We start from the raw sequence: 16,020 nt of genomic DNA, 5'->3' as shown, positions 1-16,020 counted from the left end.
TACACTGAATAGGGATTCTGTGTCCTGGTCGGTGATGGAAGAAAAGTAGGCCCTTCAGAAATTATGACATATCAGACTCAATGCTCAGACCCAGAATGGGATAATTTTAATTGATTCAAAAATTTTTGTGAGGAGGGAAAAGGGAGAAGGGGAGATGGTGCTTACCATGAAGTTTATGAGCTATGTTCCCAGGATCTTTGTCACATAACTCAGCAAAGAGGAAGGACATGAAGTAGAGAGATCCTTCCTCAAAGAGGCCTTTGTATCACCATTATTTGTGTCAGCCAAATGCAGACACACTTCTTTTTTAATGGAGGAAAAATGTGCCTTTTTTTTTTTTTTTAAATAGATAAATCATCCACAAACAAGCTTATGTGAAAATTAGAAGGAAGAAGTCCAAAGAGGCATGCCAGAGAAGGAAGTTTGCAGAGTCCAAGGGATTCAGAGAAGACTGCAGTGGGACTGTCTCTGAGAGGGAGCGTTTACATCACCCATTCTTGACGGGTTTACCTTCTGGGACTCTGACCTTGGACTGCTGCTGGGACATTTGTCTTGGACTTGTCCTCTGGGCTGGTGAGTTAGTGATGGAATGACACATGTCTCTGTTGGGCTGAAACATGATATTTTCAGATGGCTCAGTGTGAGGGGTTTTGGTCTCTGATCATTCTGTCTCCTGCTCCAGTGATGAGAGGATATGTCAAGTAGTTAAAGCACAAATCTGGGAGCTGGAAGACTTGGCCACTGTTCCTGAGGCTGCCACAGCCTATTTGTGACTCTGGAAAAGGCAAAGAATGACAGACATTAGATGCAGCATTTTCCAGTGGCTCAATGACTTAACTCTGCTGTCATTAGACTCAGTGGGACTTTCTCTCTTGACTTTGTTAGGAACCTTATATTTCAGACTGTCTATAAAGCATGTATGTTCGTCTAATCATTTGGTTATAAAAGAAACGTGTGTCTGCTGCAGTGTAGGGAATTGACGCAACTTTTTAGCTGCTGTATAATGGGTGGGAAAATCACACTTGACTAAAAAGGTGGATCACTGCTGCAGACCCTGGTTATATACTACTTCAAATCAAAATAGTGTTGGTGTGTTTTGCTAGAGTTCATTGTTACACAAGAACCTACTATGACAGATAGATGTGATGTAGTATAAGCAGGGGAATGCTGAGTGGAAATTGATTAGTTTGGTCCTAGAATATATCCCACAAAAATTCAACAGATTTTCCACAGAAGCACTACAAGAAGGTACTATTTATAGTTTGTGCTTATTTTGTGCTGTCTGAAACTAGGAAGAGTTTCCACTTTGGAAAGGTTGTAGTTTAAGTTTGGAAAATGGAAAGGCATTTTTGAATTCCTTATTGAAAATAATTTTTTTATTCTAACAGAAATATAAAATATTTTTGTCTGATTTTAGTAGAATGATGGACCCAACACAGAGTTTTCCAGAACAACTGATCTGGTCCAATCATGTTGATTCGTTTCCCTTTGGTCTGTCTGGTAAAGACATATGGGTCCAGAAGATGTTTTTCCAGGGGAAGTGTCAGTTTCAGTCCTGCAGACAGCTCCCAGGCTGGGAGTCCTCTGAAAGAGAGGAGACGTGAAGGAGGCTGCAGGAATCAATCAATCAAGTGGTGCCATTAGCAGACAGCAGTCTGCAGAGACGTGTTCAGAAAGCCCCAGAAATCCCAGATACACTATTCTTTTGCAGGTTGCTATACTGAGCATAGACTTGGTCATCTCACAAGGGAGAATGGGATCATATGGCCTAACTCTGCTGCTGGACAAAAATACACATCCAAAGGGAATGAGTGCCACAGTGCCTAGAGAAAAAAAGGGATAGTCATGTGCTCCTTAGGCTCCAGAGGCTTGCTCAAGCAAGTCTCTCCTGTACCCTGGGCAGTCTAGGGGCAGAGGAATGTTATTTTATTGAGAACTGTTTGATTGCATATGAGGGATCCTAAAAGCCCTGTGAGTTTGATCCTAAAATTTGCTTGTACTTCCAGTGTTTGGTTTGTGGGCTGGCTGTGCACTGGCCTGTAAAAGCTCTGGTCCTGTTGCTGTTTTGCCCATGTCCTGCAGCGTGAGCTGGTGGGAAGCCAAGCAGTGACAGGACCAGCAGCAGAGGCTTGGTCCCTTCACATCTCTTCTTTGAAAGACCTGGCAAAACCAAAAGACTGGATGTGTCAATATCAACAGATAAGCTTTAATCAGAAAAGAGTCATGTTGGAGATTTCCTGGGCAGAGTTGCTCTCAGTATCCTGGCTCTGGCTAAGAAACAATGCGAAAGGTGAACTTGGCTCAGTGGCTTTTACTTCTTTGATCTTCCTTGCCCAGAGTGGTACCTTCTGCGCCAGAATGGTGCAGCTGTACTCATTGGAGGAAGAATAGGAATTTTATTTCACTAAAAATGTTTGCAGTCATTTCCTGTCTCTCCTTGAATTCTTTTCATATTCATATTCACGGATTTAGTGCTAATGAGAACAATAACTATATGTTAAAAAGATCACCTGTCCCTTAAAAGGTCTCTTGGAGTACCCAAAGGGGGGGAAAAAAAGTAATGAACAACAGCTCCCTCTGAATTTTTGACTCATCTAATCACCTATATTAATCTTAGTGATTTAATTAATCTTAAAAAATTCTTAGTGTTAAAGAAAAGTGTGTAGGTTGGTGTGACCATCCAGGACATTCTGTCTGGCTCCATGACTTACCCTGCCTTGCCTGTGTATCCAGTGTGCTCCGGTGTGGGATTATGCTCTGTCCTCAGGTGCCTGCCATACTCAATGCTGTGTAATCAGACTGAATTCAGGACTAGTGTTGGCTATGACAGACGACTGTTGCCAAGCAGCTGTAGGTCTAGTTTAGGCCTTTTAGGATCAAACTTTCATCTCCAATTTAACTCTACTGAAGGAAAGAGTTTATCTTTCACAGCTATTGAAAGTAGGACCTAGAGCTAAGTATTGTCTTCAAGCACTATCCTGGGCCCTGCCTCTGTGACCTTCCATGGATATGTACATGGTTTTGGTGACAGTCTGAAGTTAATAGTCATGTCTGTGTATGGAAAAGGCAGGAATGAAAATAATGCCTAACTTCAGGTTGTTCTTGCAAGCAATGAGGAATTGTGTCTGGGAAGCATTGGCTGGTAAGTTGGGGTTTCCCCCTTCCCCCAGCTGTGCCACTGGTCTGCTGTAAAATCCTTTGCAAATCATTCACCTTCTCTGAAGGCTCAGTTTAGCTTTTGTGCAGCAGGAACAATGATTCCTTTCAGCTCTGCATCCACAGTGGTGATTGCATGGGGCTAACGAGCAGTAATGCAGCCTTCAGGGAGCTGCAGTGCTGAAGCCACTCTAGCGAGTGTTTTGTGCTAGGAGAAGAATAGATCCTTAAAATATTTAATCAACAATCACTGGGTATATATTCCCCCACTTCTGGATTAAATACTGTTAGTGATTTAGGGGTCTATTATGTCTTTTCCTCTTTTGTTTATCTCCTGCTCTCATCAATCAGAGCTTCACTTAGGACCATGATAAAGCACTTTAACCATGCCTTTACTGGCTATAGTTGTTAGAAAATCTTCTGCATATTTTTAATAGTTTTAAAATAGTGATTTCATTCTCACTTTCTGAAATATCTTGACTTTTTTTAAAGGGAAAGAATAATGAATTTCCGTATGTGTTATACCTTGTAAAAAGATTATCTCCATTTGCTCTTTTTAGAAACTTTTCAGAAGGGAAGGCACTGTCCCAATGCACAGAAGCAATTTTTCTTTTCAATGGATCCTGTGACTCAAATCTAAACCTTTGCTCTCAGAGGAACACTTTTCAAATGTTTACTTAATGCTTGATTCCTGATAGGCAGTCTGGAGAAAAAAACAGATGAGGTGTTACTCCTGAAAGTTATACTGCTTTATATTGTTTGAAAGGCAGAGATTGAACTGATTTGTCTAGCAGCTTGCCTTTTCTCAGCTGGGGGAAAAAGGTTCCTTTGTAGCTCAGGCTTTTATCAACAGTCCAATAAAAGTGTTTTATATATATACATAAAAAAATCATACAACATATAAAGTCTTTTATCTTGATGGCTCCAAAATAGTTGACAAATTTGTCAAGTAATTTGTCAGCTACTTCCCAGCAAAGTTATCTCTTACTCCAGAAAGTTATCACGGAGGTATTTCTATGGTAGGTGAAATTATTCTTGCTACTGATAGCTTTGAAATAACAATCAGACTTGTAATGCATGCATTACAAAATTTTAATCTACAAATTTTAGAATGTTTTCCTAGGCCTTTTTCCTAGCTGAAACAGGTTGTTGTGGATGGGCAAAAACTGCATGAACTGATGGGGATGCCTGCTCCTCTGTGGTACCTCCAGACCCATCCCAGGCTTGGAGAGGACCCTCTGGGCAAGAAGTGAGTTGTCTTCAAGGGCCTTGTGAAGTTCTTCAGAGCAATTTGCCCTTTACCTCACCAGTGACACCATGACCTTCCATGGCCACTATTCCATATAAGCCTTATATATCAGCAGCGTTTGCCTCTTCTGGCAGGGCTCTGGCTACACATCCCACATGCACGCACGCTCTGCATCTGTGAGGCTTCACCAGAGGATCCCTTGGCTCCCGAACCTTTCCCCTGTGCAAGTTGTTGGCTACCTCACGAGCAAGCTGGTTGCAAGGTGGCTGAGGTTTCGTGAAGGGATCCATAGCAGGAGTGTGTTAATGGACTCAAGTGCTATTTATTGGCTCCAGTGGATTTCGCTGTGCCCTTGGCGCGTCCGTGCTTCCTGTATGAAACTTGGCTGAAGGAGCCAGAACTGCAAGACATCATCCCAAATTCCAGCTGGGATGCGTAACTTGGCTACATGACACTCTCCCCTCTTTACCCCCCTTAACTACTTCCCATGTTAAATAGTTTCTCAGGACTCAAAGGGGAAAGAGGAAATAATCTCCAGGCCAATGATTCTCATAAGTAGAAAAGTTGCATAAATAAATTAGCAATGATTAATAGGAAGAAATTGTCACTTGTCTCACTTGCCTGGAAGCTGTAGCTTGCTGAAATGACAGTCTTGGTGTCGAGGGGTTGGGATGCAGAGAGTGAGTGATGGGGGTAGGGATTTATTTTATATATATTTTCAAATTGAAAAAAAAAGTGTGATTTATTTTCCTTTGCTGCAGCTTGCTCCACATTTTCAGTTTTACATTAATAGCTGTGGGAACAGCAGTTCTTACTGCCATATACTTTAGCTATTAACACTGTGTCTGGTTTGACAGTACATCTCTCAATTTATTTTTTTTATTCCCTTGTGATCATAAAATATGTATCAGCCTTCCTTTCTAATCTCCTTTGGCATGTCCAGCTAGCTATTTTGTATCTTTTCTCTGTTTGAATTTGATTTTTCTAGCAACATATACTTAATCAGAAAAAAGAAACCCTCTATTAAAACTCCCTTTTTTAAAAATTTGAAGCCTGATTGAATTCATATATAATGGAATGATTTCTCTAGTAACCCCTAACAGCTTTCTACCCAAAATGTTTGCTTCACTGATATTTTAATTGCTGTAATAATCAGCATTCTGAGTACGAGGTCTTTCCTCTAGCTCAGTAAATCCATACTGGCTGAGTAAAGCATGTCTGTGATTTATGTGCAGATAAACAGCTTTGGATCCTATCCAATCACTTCATCAGTTTTAATTCGGCTGCCTAATCAGTAGCAAACAGAAGGATTGCTTTTTGCTGGTTTGGTTGTTGGGGGTTTTTTGCTTTATTTTGTTTTTAACAGAGTTGGGGGTGTTAATACAGGGTTTGGCATGTTCTCTAGAATGGCACAAATAGCTCCCCATTTCTCATCATCTTTGTGTCAAAATCAGCTGTAACATTCTGAAAGAGTTTCTAAGAAGGGGATGAGATGCCAAGCTGTGCCTTTGGGCTTTCGGTGGTATCTAAGGAACCAGGCAGATATGCAGTCTGAACAGAGAGTCTGCTCTTATCTCATGGTTTATAAAGGACTTCCCTCAGATGCCTGAGAAAAGTGGAAGAAGCAGATTTTGTTTACTCTCTGTGTTTAGGGGTTGATGCCTTCAAAATCATTTCCACAGCAATTATTATACTGCAGTTGCTGTTTACTACAGGCAAAGTGTAAGGGTCCTGGGAGGGTCCTAGGAGGTACAGGGGGCACTGTGGGGTGCAGCTGTGCGGGAGTGGGACAGCAGAGCCCACTCCCACTTTGCACCCTCAGCCTTTTGCTTGCTGCACAAGCCAGAGGGCTCCAGATGATTCCAGACAGGCTCTTTGAGATTAAGGCTCGTGACCAGAGTTCCTGACCTCATTTTTGTCTAAAATAACCTAAGCAAATGCCTGTTAAGGTTAAAACATTGCACCATTTACATTATCATCTATTAGTGCCATGTGTCAAGAGGTGAAGCATTCTCTGATTTATAAGCAGCCTCTGAAGGATTACAGAGAGTAGCCCCATTCTGGACATCAGATCTAGGGCATGCAATACCATCTGTAATAACAAAGCTTGCCTAAAGAGCTTAGAATGGTTTGAGTAGTAAACCATGGCTGTGTGTCTATGAACCTTGTCAGCTCTCCTGGCTGCTTCATTTCAGTGTGTAACTATGCCTGGCCACTCCATTTACACTGGGAAACTGCAAGAGGTATTAGTAGCTCTTCCTCTGCATCTGCTTTTTTCCTGTTTCATAGCAGCACTTGCTATACAAGCAAGGAGCAGACTTGGGAAAGCTGAGCTAGGCTGTGTGGGTATCATTGGAGTGTGGGAAGGGGGACGCTGGCATTGCTGCTGTGTCTTCTTGGGGGTTCACATCATAACCCAGTTGATACATGCCACCTTTTTCCATGTCAGGGTAAACCCTCCCGGCTCTGTGTAAAATTTCACTCTTACCAAGAATCCAGTCAACTTTTTGGCTCAGCCTTAATATTTTCCACACACCCATAGCCGTAGGCTTTAAATAGACTTTTGAATCATCATGAAATTTTGAATCATCATGAAATTCAGAGAATTAGGCTGGGCTGGAGGGAAGGGCAGGGCACTGGATATGTGGCATTTTGGGATCAGTTCTCTGATCCCAATGTGGGTGTCCCAAGGGACCTTGGGTGAGGTGTGTAATTCATCTGATGTGTTAGATTTTTTATAGCTTGCAAAAGGGCAATTAAACCTTGTTGCCTTTGACTGGCAATGAAGAGAGAATAAAACCCATTAATAAAGAGAAAGCATTTAGACCCAGTGGTGGTTCTGGTACAGCTCCACATCCACTAACAGCACTTACTGGGCTATAAAAACCAGTGCTTGAAGAGTTTTCAAAAATTATTTGGCAACATGTGCGGAGGGGGAAGTTTGGCCATTATACTGTTGTTTATATTATGTTGCTTCTTTTTAACTGATGACAGCCTGTGGAGGGACTACCAGGCTTGGGATTCTCCTGGCTTTGACTGAGCACAATCTATAGCTTTGGTTCTCTTAAACTTAACAGGAGCTCTGAGTATTCCTGTAAAATTGATGGGAAATGAACTTCAAGAGTCCTGAAAGATGAAGACTATCCCATCTGTCTATCTGCTGCTTTAATGGAGAGTTGAGAAAGGTTTCATGCTGTAACCCGGCAGGGAATTCAAATGTCTGAGAAGAAATTTCAGGAGAAGGCTCAGTGTCTTGCAGATCAAAGGGTTCATTTAGGGAATCCTCTATTCTCTAGCCAAAGGGGAGCTATTATGTTTAGAGAGGCAGTGTGCAGACCAGAATTCTTCTGCCGATGAAACTTCGAGTTTGTGCTGTCCAGTGGCTTTCTGTATAGGAAAGAATACCTGCCAGTCCTGGAGGTTTGAGCTAACAGATGGATCTTGTTTTCTCACAAGCTGGTGTGCTGGGCTCTGATCTGCCTCCTGGGATATCACCAAAGGAGCATTTCCACTGTCACCATTTTAAAGAAGCAGGAGTTATCTGACAGTGAAGACTGAGTCCTTTTGGTGGGTGCTCTATCACCCCTGGGCTCCTTTGGGTGTCCCACCTTCAGGATTCAGCCCTGGCAGAACAGCTGCAGAAATGTTCTCATCTTCATCCCTTTCCTATGATTTCTTCCATGAGGAAAAGACTGATAGGAGAAAGAAGGAAATGTGAAGACTCTGTATGCATGTTAGTCTTAATGTTGAAAGAGAGGACTGTGAGAGACTTTTCTGGCTTATGGAAATGTGATGAATGAGGTTTCTTGAAGGAAACAATTGCTTCAGTCCTCTCAGTGAACTGCGTTGACTGGTTCCTCTGTTTCTTCAGTTTGGTTTTTTTCAGATGGTGCTACATTTATCATGTCTTTCCTTTATAATGTTTTTTTCCTATTTTCCCTTTTTACCCTCCCTTTCCCTGTTTCTCTTTCACTTTTCCTGATTCGTACTGTATAGAAGCCATTGTTCAAAAAATAATTACCAGGGTGGTAAGAAGTCTGCCTATGGCTAAAGCCTGATGGCCTGTCCCTCAAGCAGCACCTAAACCTACAGAAGCCCTCTGGCATTATATAGAATTTTGTCAGATCAGATACTAGTTTCCCTGGAAAAAGCATTTTGTCTTTTTAGTATCTCTGCTCCTTATCTATGATGTAGCGTTAGCAGCATGTGCTCCTTCTCAGGAGCACAGTGAGGAAAAACCCATCTGGTTTGTGAATGCTCAGACATTGCTCTAATGGAAGCCATGTAAATAACTAGATAAATTATTTCATTGAGCTTGTCTGTTGAGCATAATGGGTAGCAGGGTCAGAATCTCTTCACAGTGATTCATTTCTTACTGGCTGAGTGGGATTTGTGTTCACAAGCCATTGTACAGAAATGTCCTCCAATTTTTACTGTCTCTGTCTTTTCCCTGCCTACAGTTTTAGCTCTTTGATCTCTTGCTGGTGAGCTCCAGGGAGCAGAGACTACCACAGCCAATGTCTGCACTGTGCTCAATGCAAAGAGTTCAGGCACAGGATAGGCTTTTTGGTGCTGCCATAACTAAAGGATAAATTTGTACAAACTAATCTACAATTTCTTAGAATTTCTCATAATTTTTGCCTTTTTACTTTCTGGAGACTGTTGTGGGGTTTGGATAAGACATGAGGGTGAAAACAGTGAGAACAACCTTTCAGATGTGGGTTTCTTGAGCAAATGTGTTCATTCTGAGCTTTGCTTTTGGTGTTTCAAAGAGGGGATTTATGGCTCGCAGCCAGTGTAGAGGCTCTCTGCCCTGCCACGCCTGCTGTGAGACTGGGAGCAAATCGTGTAGGCTGCACTCACACAGCATCTGGCTGCAGCTCCTGCATTTACTTGAGCAATTCAAATAATTCCTGACTAATCTGAACACATCTGTAGTTCAACTGGCAGAATGGAAGGTGCAATGAACACCAGGAGGAGTGAATGATGGGGCAGGGTGATGGATGGTGGGGACAGGAGTGTTCCCAAAGAGAACATTTCAGTGAGGAGTAAGATATGAGTTCACAGCTTATATTTCTCACTGGTGCAAATCTCCCACTTGGAAACTGAGACAAGAATGATTCCTTGTCTCTTCTGTGAGGATGAAGCATTTAGGATTATGAAAAGTTCAGAGAGGGCTGCAAAACTTCTCAGTCAGATTGATTGTGTTAAAATATTTATTGTTTCCACAAACATTTTCTGCTACCCAATCTATGGGCTAGGATTTTTTGCAGAAAACAAATAATTGTAGCTAAAGCTCGTTTTGAAGCAACCTTCAGGTAAGCATTAAGGAAAAATTTTTACATTGCTTTGTGGTTTAACTTAAATAATATTTTCATTACATTTGATTTCCAAACAATGTCAAATTTCTCCCCTATCTGTTAGAAGATGTAGTTAGAAATATCCACTAAAAACTGGTTTTCTGGTGTTTCCACAGGTCACTTAAGATTCTTCCCGGAGCATGACTTCGAATATGACACTTCAGTAATGCAGAAGCTGTAAGTAAATAATATCTTGTTTTCAAGGCCTTGTTTAAGAGCTGTGTTTACACTCTTTCCAGAGCTTTGCTAGAACTCATCTTTGCTAGACCCTGTCTACCTCACAACAAGCTTGTAGGGAAGTCACTGAGAGCAGACATGCTTTCAAAGTCAATCGTACCATTTTAGATGCTTTGCTTTATCATCTTCTTGTTTAATCTAAGAACTCCAGTAATGGTTGCCTAATCTGCAGGAAGAAAGCCCAAGACATCTGTCAGTATTGCAGGAAATGTCACAAGCAGACAAAATTAAAAATATCTCATTAGCAGTGAGCAGTGAATAAAGTGCAGTGATACATTACCAAAAGCTGGCATGCCATAGGTTCCCAGGCACAGAACCTTCCTTTGCTCGTGATGCTAATTAAAAAGGCCTACTAGAAACTGAACAAATGAACCCTAGAGGCTGCTGACCTGGTCATGTATTTGTTGGCCTTTGGTGACTTGATGTCAGAGTTTAGTATCCTAAAAGTCTTATCGCAGAGATATTTCACATTGATATATGCAATCACAGAGATTGCTTTTGGGCAATTTCTGGTTGTGAATGCATGAAAAGAATACAGTTTCCTTCTCCTTCTCAACTTTTTCCATCTTTTTCAAAGGCGAATTAGTAATGTGCTAATTTTGGTATCTCTTTTCTGAATTCTGCATTGTTTTTCCTAATCAATTCTCTCTGATCTGCTCAATCTCTATTTAATTCAGTCAGCCACTCAACATCCAAACCTTTTGTAATAAAGAGAGTGCTAATTTTTCCATTTATTTCAATTGTCTTTCATCAGGTGTTATCATATAACTCAATCATCTGGCATTGGAATTTGTAATTTAATCAATAAAGGAGGCCATTTTCCTCAAGAAGATCAAGGAAGAAAGATCTTGAGGAAAATGCACAGTGAAAGGAAGATGAAGAACAAAAAAGGGTGATAGGAACTGTGGTTGGCATTTAATAGCTGCACACCTTGGTGGCTATACTTGCCTGGCAAGTAGCAAGCAAAAGAGGTATCACTACTTTAAAATTAATGGGTATAATGATTTTGCCTGTGCACTCATCTTGAAAAATCTAGAGGGACAATCATGGATAATACTTAAGTTGCTATGACAAGCATCTTGCACCATCTCCAGGTGTTGGCAACCCCATAGATGAGCAGTACAGTTCACAGGAGCAGTTTGATATCAAGAGAGACATCAAGAAAGAAACTTTGCTGTGTGAGCCCCTCCAGCCTTCCTGCTCACATGGTTTTTTATTGTGTTGCTGATGCTTTAGATAAGGGCAGAGGAGGGATGATCTGCAGCCTCCCTTGATGTGATCACTGAGGGGCCCAAGGTTTTGCAGCACAGGGATGTCCCTGCCCACACTAAAAGGTGGCTGTGGCCTGTGAACCTGCTCAGTCCCTGCCTCTGCCTTTGCTTGCAGGGCTTCTGCAGCCCCAAGGGTGTGCATGGTACTGTGCTCTGCTGGCAGGATGAGGGGATGGCTGTTCACTGCTAGCAGTGAGAGCTGTTCTGGCTTCCTGCCCTGGCCCATCTGAAAGAGCATCTCTGCTAGTTCTGCCAGGGGTGTGCATTTTGCCCCGTGGTGAGGTTTGTTTTACATTCAGCCCCTGGAAGACAACATGTCTTTTGCACACTGCCGAGCAGCTTTGAGAAGGCCTGGCTGGGAGATTGAATGCCCCATTGGAGAAGTGTAGGTAGAGTTTGTGGTAATTGGGAGTGGGGCTGTGGTGAGCCTCATCCCCAATGGGTACAGCTGTGAAAAGCAGATGAACAGCACTGAAGGTAATGAGCCATGGAGTGCCCAGGGGCACTGACCAACCACCAAAGGGAACAGAGGGCACACAGGTGCAATGCATCAACATGAGGGGTATAAAAGGTTGGGCTAAAGAGCAAGAAGAAGATGCTTGTAGACTTCTGAAGTAGTATGGTGTTACTCTGTTTGGGTGAATGCTTAAAGCTCTCTGAAATTGTATGGTAATACTCTGTATCATAGCTGTCTCAGCTGTGGCACGTGCTGTGGCAGAGAAGCACTTCTGCTGGGCCACAGCTGGGAGTCTTTCCTTGGCCACTTGACTTCACAGTGGGATTACCCAGGCAGGTCTCAAATATCAGGCCGCTGTAGAGTCAGCCATGGTTTTGCTGATAAATTGCTTATAAGTATTATGGCCTCAACTTGGCAAAGTCTGCAAAACACAAGATGAAAGATATCAAAACTCTTCATTCAGGAAACGTTGCTATTTAAAATTATAGTAAATCATTTGGTGTTTAAGGCACATCACTGCTCCTTTGCTTATGTCTCTCACGAGCTCTGGTTGCTAGTGCTATAGATGCATTTTCTGCAAATCTAACATTGAGCCAGCCATTGAAACGCCCATCTTGTGGGATATTTAGAACAGGTCTTTTAGTTGAAGCAGCCATCTTAGTAAAAAAGACTTAATGGTACAACATTTTGGGGAACTTTTAATATGTGGTGTTTGGCATTTGTCTTGAAGATTTTAGTGCTCCCCTTGAGTGCTACTCCAAATTGAATAAACAGGTATTTTGAGAGTCTTCAGGTGCTTATTTTCAACCTTCATTGACAAACTTTTCCTGTGGTAAGCACAGGAGAATCAAGTGTAGAGCTCTACAGTAAATAATCTTACTTCCCCATCCCTTCCATCCCCAGCAACACCCTAAGCACTCTACAGTAGAAGCTGTCTCTTAATGGGTACAGGGTCTTAGCTCAGGGTTTATTAAATAATGAACTTCATTGATTGAAAAATGCCTGGACAAGGATTTCATTGGAAGGAGCTGCCCATGGAGGTGGTGGAGTCACCATCTCTGAAGGTCTTCAAGAAATGACTGGATGTGGCCCTCAGTGCCATAGTCTGGTTGACAAGTTGGAGGTCAGTCAAAGGTTGGACTCGATGATCTCAGAGGTCTTTTTCAACTTAAATGATTCTGTGTGAGTTGGTGAAATGAAATGGAGATGAAATTGAAATGGCTTGGTCCTATATTCTCAGCCACTCTTGAATTCAAGTCCTGCTCCTGTTTAGCACAGTTGTACCAGAAAGTTTTGGACAAGGAACATGTGGAGTGTGCTAATCAGACAGCTACAAAATCTACAGAACTGCAACTAGATGACAAATCACTCCCTCTGTCCCTGGAAACTTATATGAGCAATATTGTAAATATTGTTCATCTTTTTTTCATAAACCTGTGTTTTGAGTCTATTCTCCAACCTTTCAATGGTGCCAAAGGATTACCAAACATGCACCATATGATCTCTGGTTCCCTTCTTGTGCACTCCAAATAATGTCATCAAAGCTGGTGCTGCTCTGCCTGTTGTGTTTGGCCAAACATGAGAGCAGAGTTTCCAAGGAGTAGCTTAATGTGCTGTATTTGAAGATTGACTTTTGGAGCAATGACTCTTTGACTGGCCAAAGCAATCAGTGCTTTGCCCAGCCAGCAGCCCAGGGAATCCAGGTCTAAGAAGCTTTCTGATGAGAACTGTGGCTGAAGACATTTCTTGGGGTTAATTTAACACTCAAGAGCTCAGAGCTTTGTGGAGCTGGAGCATCTTCAGAAGTAAGCAATGGCACATGCAGATTGCTGCTCTGTCCTTCCCACAGTAATGTCTTCCTCTTTTCACCTAAAAAAGAGAAAATTATGAAATATACTTTAGTCCTGCTTTGTAGTGGTATTTTGCACAAAAATCATGCCAGTGTAATGTATGTCCAAAAATATTTACATAAATGTTCATGAATTTTTGTCCACTTGCTTTTGAGCTGCTAAAACATTTTTAAACACTTGGTTTGGGCTTTTTTTGTCCTGCTCCCAGTACCAAATCACCCATTTTAGTGATGCAATGCCAATCAGGAATTTGAGGGGAAAGAAAAGAAAAACTGCAACCACTTTTAGCTCATCTCCTAAAGGAAGCTGGATTTTGCTCCCACTGATTTTTAATTCAACAGGCTGCAGAAGGACTGGGTGTCATTTAGCTATTAGAGATTTTTGTTTTCCTGATCATTGTGAAGTAGCATCATTAACACAGGCAAGTTTCCATGCTTCACTGTGCTGTGTCCATGGTACATTAAAGGCCCTTTTCCATTGGTAAAGCTGAGTCTATTCTGTAAAATCAGGGGCCCATTGGCAGTTCTTTGGCAAGTGAGACAGAGGGACTATTTAATGGGAAGAAGAGTGGTTTAATAAAGGGGAAAAAGTCGAACATGACAAGTGCAAGGAAAGATAGCAGAATGTTAGTTTATAAATCACTGCATAATTGGGCCAAAATATTCATCCATTTTCACAGGGCCAGGGAGAAAGAGGACAGCAGTTTTGGGGTGAATGAGTTACGTGATTTTTCCAAAGTGCCTTTTAGAGAAGTCAAGCACTCTATCCATTTCTCTTCCCAATATGAGTGCTGTGATTTCAGGCTAATGGAAAATGGTTTGTATTGCTGAATTTTCTTTTTTGAAATGGTGTATTGGCTCTTGGTGAAGAAATTGGACTTATGCTTGAATATATCTGGATTTTACAAATACATTTTTAGCTTAATAAGATGGAACCAATTAACCAGAAAAGTCATTGCCAATGGATTTTACAAGTACATAAAAATATATTGCTTTTTCTTGAAACATTTCATCACCCTTTTGAATGTTCCTTTTTCTTCCCTTTGCCGCCACTGACAAAGCACTGTGATAATTTGTTCCCTCATGCCTTTTCCTGAAAACATTGATCTCTGGGCCTGATTGTGTATGTGTGTGTGTGGGGGAAGGATATTAGGCATGTATGTATGCATCTTTTTGTTTCTGACTCAGTGTTTATTTCTTTCTCCAATGTTGTTCAGTGTGTTTAACTTGTGGCCTGAGGAAAAACAGGGGACACAAACGATAAAAAAGTTGTTCTGAAAAGGTTGCTTAAAGTGGCACAGGACCCAAGGGCTAATGAGCAATCTCTCAAAGCCAGGTATTAATGCAACTGCTAAAACGTTTGGCACAGCAGCGGCACTGAAGAAAGCAGTAGCACCCAATTCCCAATTGTTACCCCTCTGGATCTCTGGGAGTGGACATGTCTCCTGGAAACTCTTCTGAGGTCCCTCATTATGTCAGCTGTGCCTTGCAAGTGAGGGGGGGACAGAGCCCCACTATCCTGCAGTGGCACAGAGGTCTGTGGAAATGAGTTCTGGTCTCTGCCTGCCTGTCTCTGAACAGGAATGCTTATTTAATCACCTATAGCAATATTTTACTTGGAGGAAATTTTAGCATGAGGCCCCACCAGCCTCCTCTACCCCTAAATTTCCATTAGCTCTGCCTGCAAAGAAGGGCTGGGTAACACACAAGACATGGACGCATACTGAGGAGTTGTAGGATTTCTATTTCCATTACCTCAGCCTTCCCCATTCCCTTGTAGCCTTGCCTTCTGCTTAAAATGCAAAGGATATTAATTTCTATGAGCATGTGGGGCAGTAACCCAGGCAGGCACTGCCTTGGGATGACATGGTTTTCCCTGCTCTGATCAACTCTGTAAACTTAAGCACAGAGAGCCTGCTTTGATCCTTAATAACTTTGCTAGTTTGCTTTAGTTACCAGTTGATACAGAAATGACTTAAACACGGTACTTTGGGGTAAAATATTGAATATTTATCCAAGTACATGGCAATGACACACAAAATTAGCTGTTGCAAACAGCTCTGTTTGCATCAACTGTGTTCCCATCAACTTTGTCCAATTTGTCAAGAAAACATCTGTATCATCTAAAGAAAAACAAACAATAAATTTGGGTAACAGGAAAGGCTTTAATGCTTTTCTTCTGCAAACTGTGGGAGTGCCCTGCAGGACAGTGCCCTTTTTGCATCACTGCTTTCATTTAGCTGTGGTTCTCACATTTTAAAAGTAAGTTTAGATATTTTACCAGCAGTCTGACATCATTACTAAGTCTCTGCATGTTTACCACAGAACTGATGATCTAGTTGAAGGAAATTATTACACGCAAACTTTAAAGGAGATACCCTTTCAATGGGGTGTGAACGTCAACACAAACCTAACAGTTGCTTAAAGTCCTTCTGGATTTG

The 16,020-nt window shown here is 41.8% G+C and overlaps 1 protein-coding gene across 1 annotated transcript in view; it reads left to right on the top strand.

The window, feature by feature from the left end:
- The first annotated feature begins 480 nt into the window (after positions 1–480).
- The window catches only part of SEMA5B (semaphorin 5B), a 189,960-nt gene continuing 174,420 nt past the window's right edge, over positions 481–16,020 (top strand). Inside the window, exons 1-2 of the mRNA XM_066553378.1 lie at positions 481–573; positions 9,882–9,942. The gene's annotated coding sequence lies outside the window, so the exon portion shown is untranslated. The remainder of the gene's footprint in view (positions 574–9,881; positions 9,943–16,020) is intronic.

Source organism: Molothrus aeneus, chromosome 7 (assembly GCF_037042795.1).
Source record: "Molothrus aeneus isolate 106 chromosome 7, BPBGC_Maene_1.0, whole genome shotgun sequence".
NCBI classification, from domain to species: Eukaryota; Metazoa; Chordata; class Aves; order Passeriformes; family Icteridae; genus Molothrus; species Molothrus aeneus.
The sequence above is the reverse complement of the archived record's forward strand: the minus strand, read 5'-3'. Positions and strand labels throughout refer to the sequence as shown.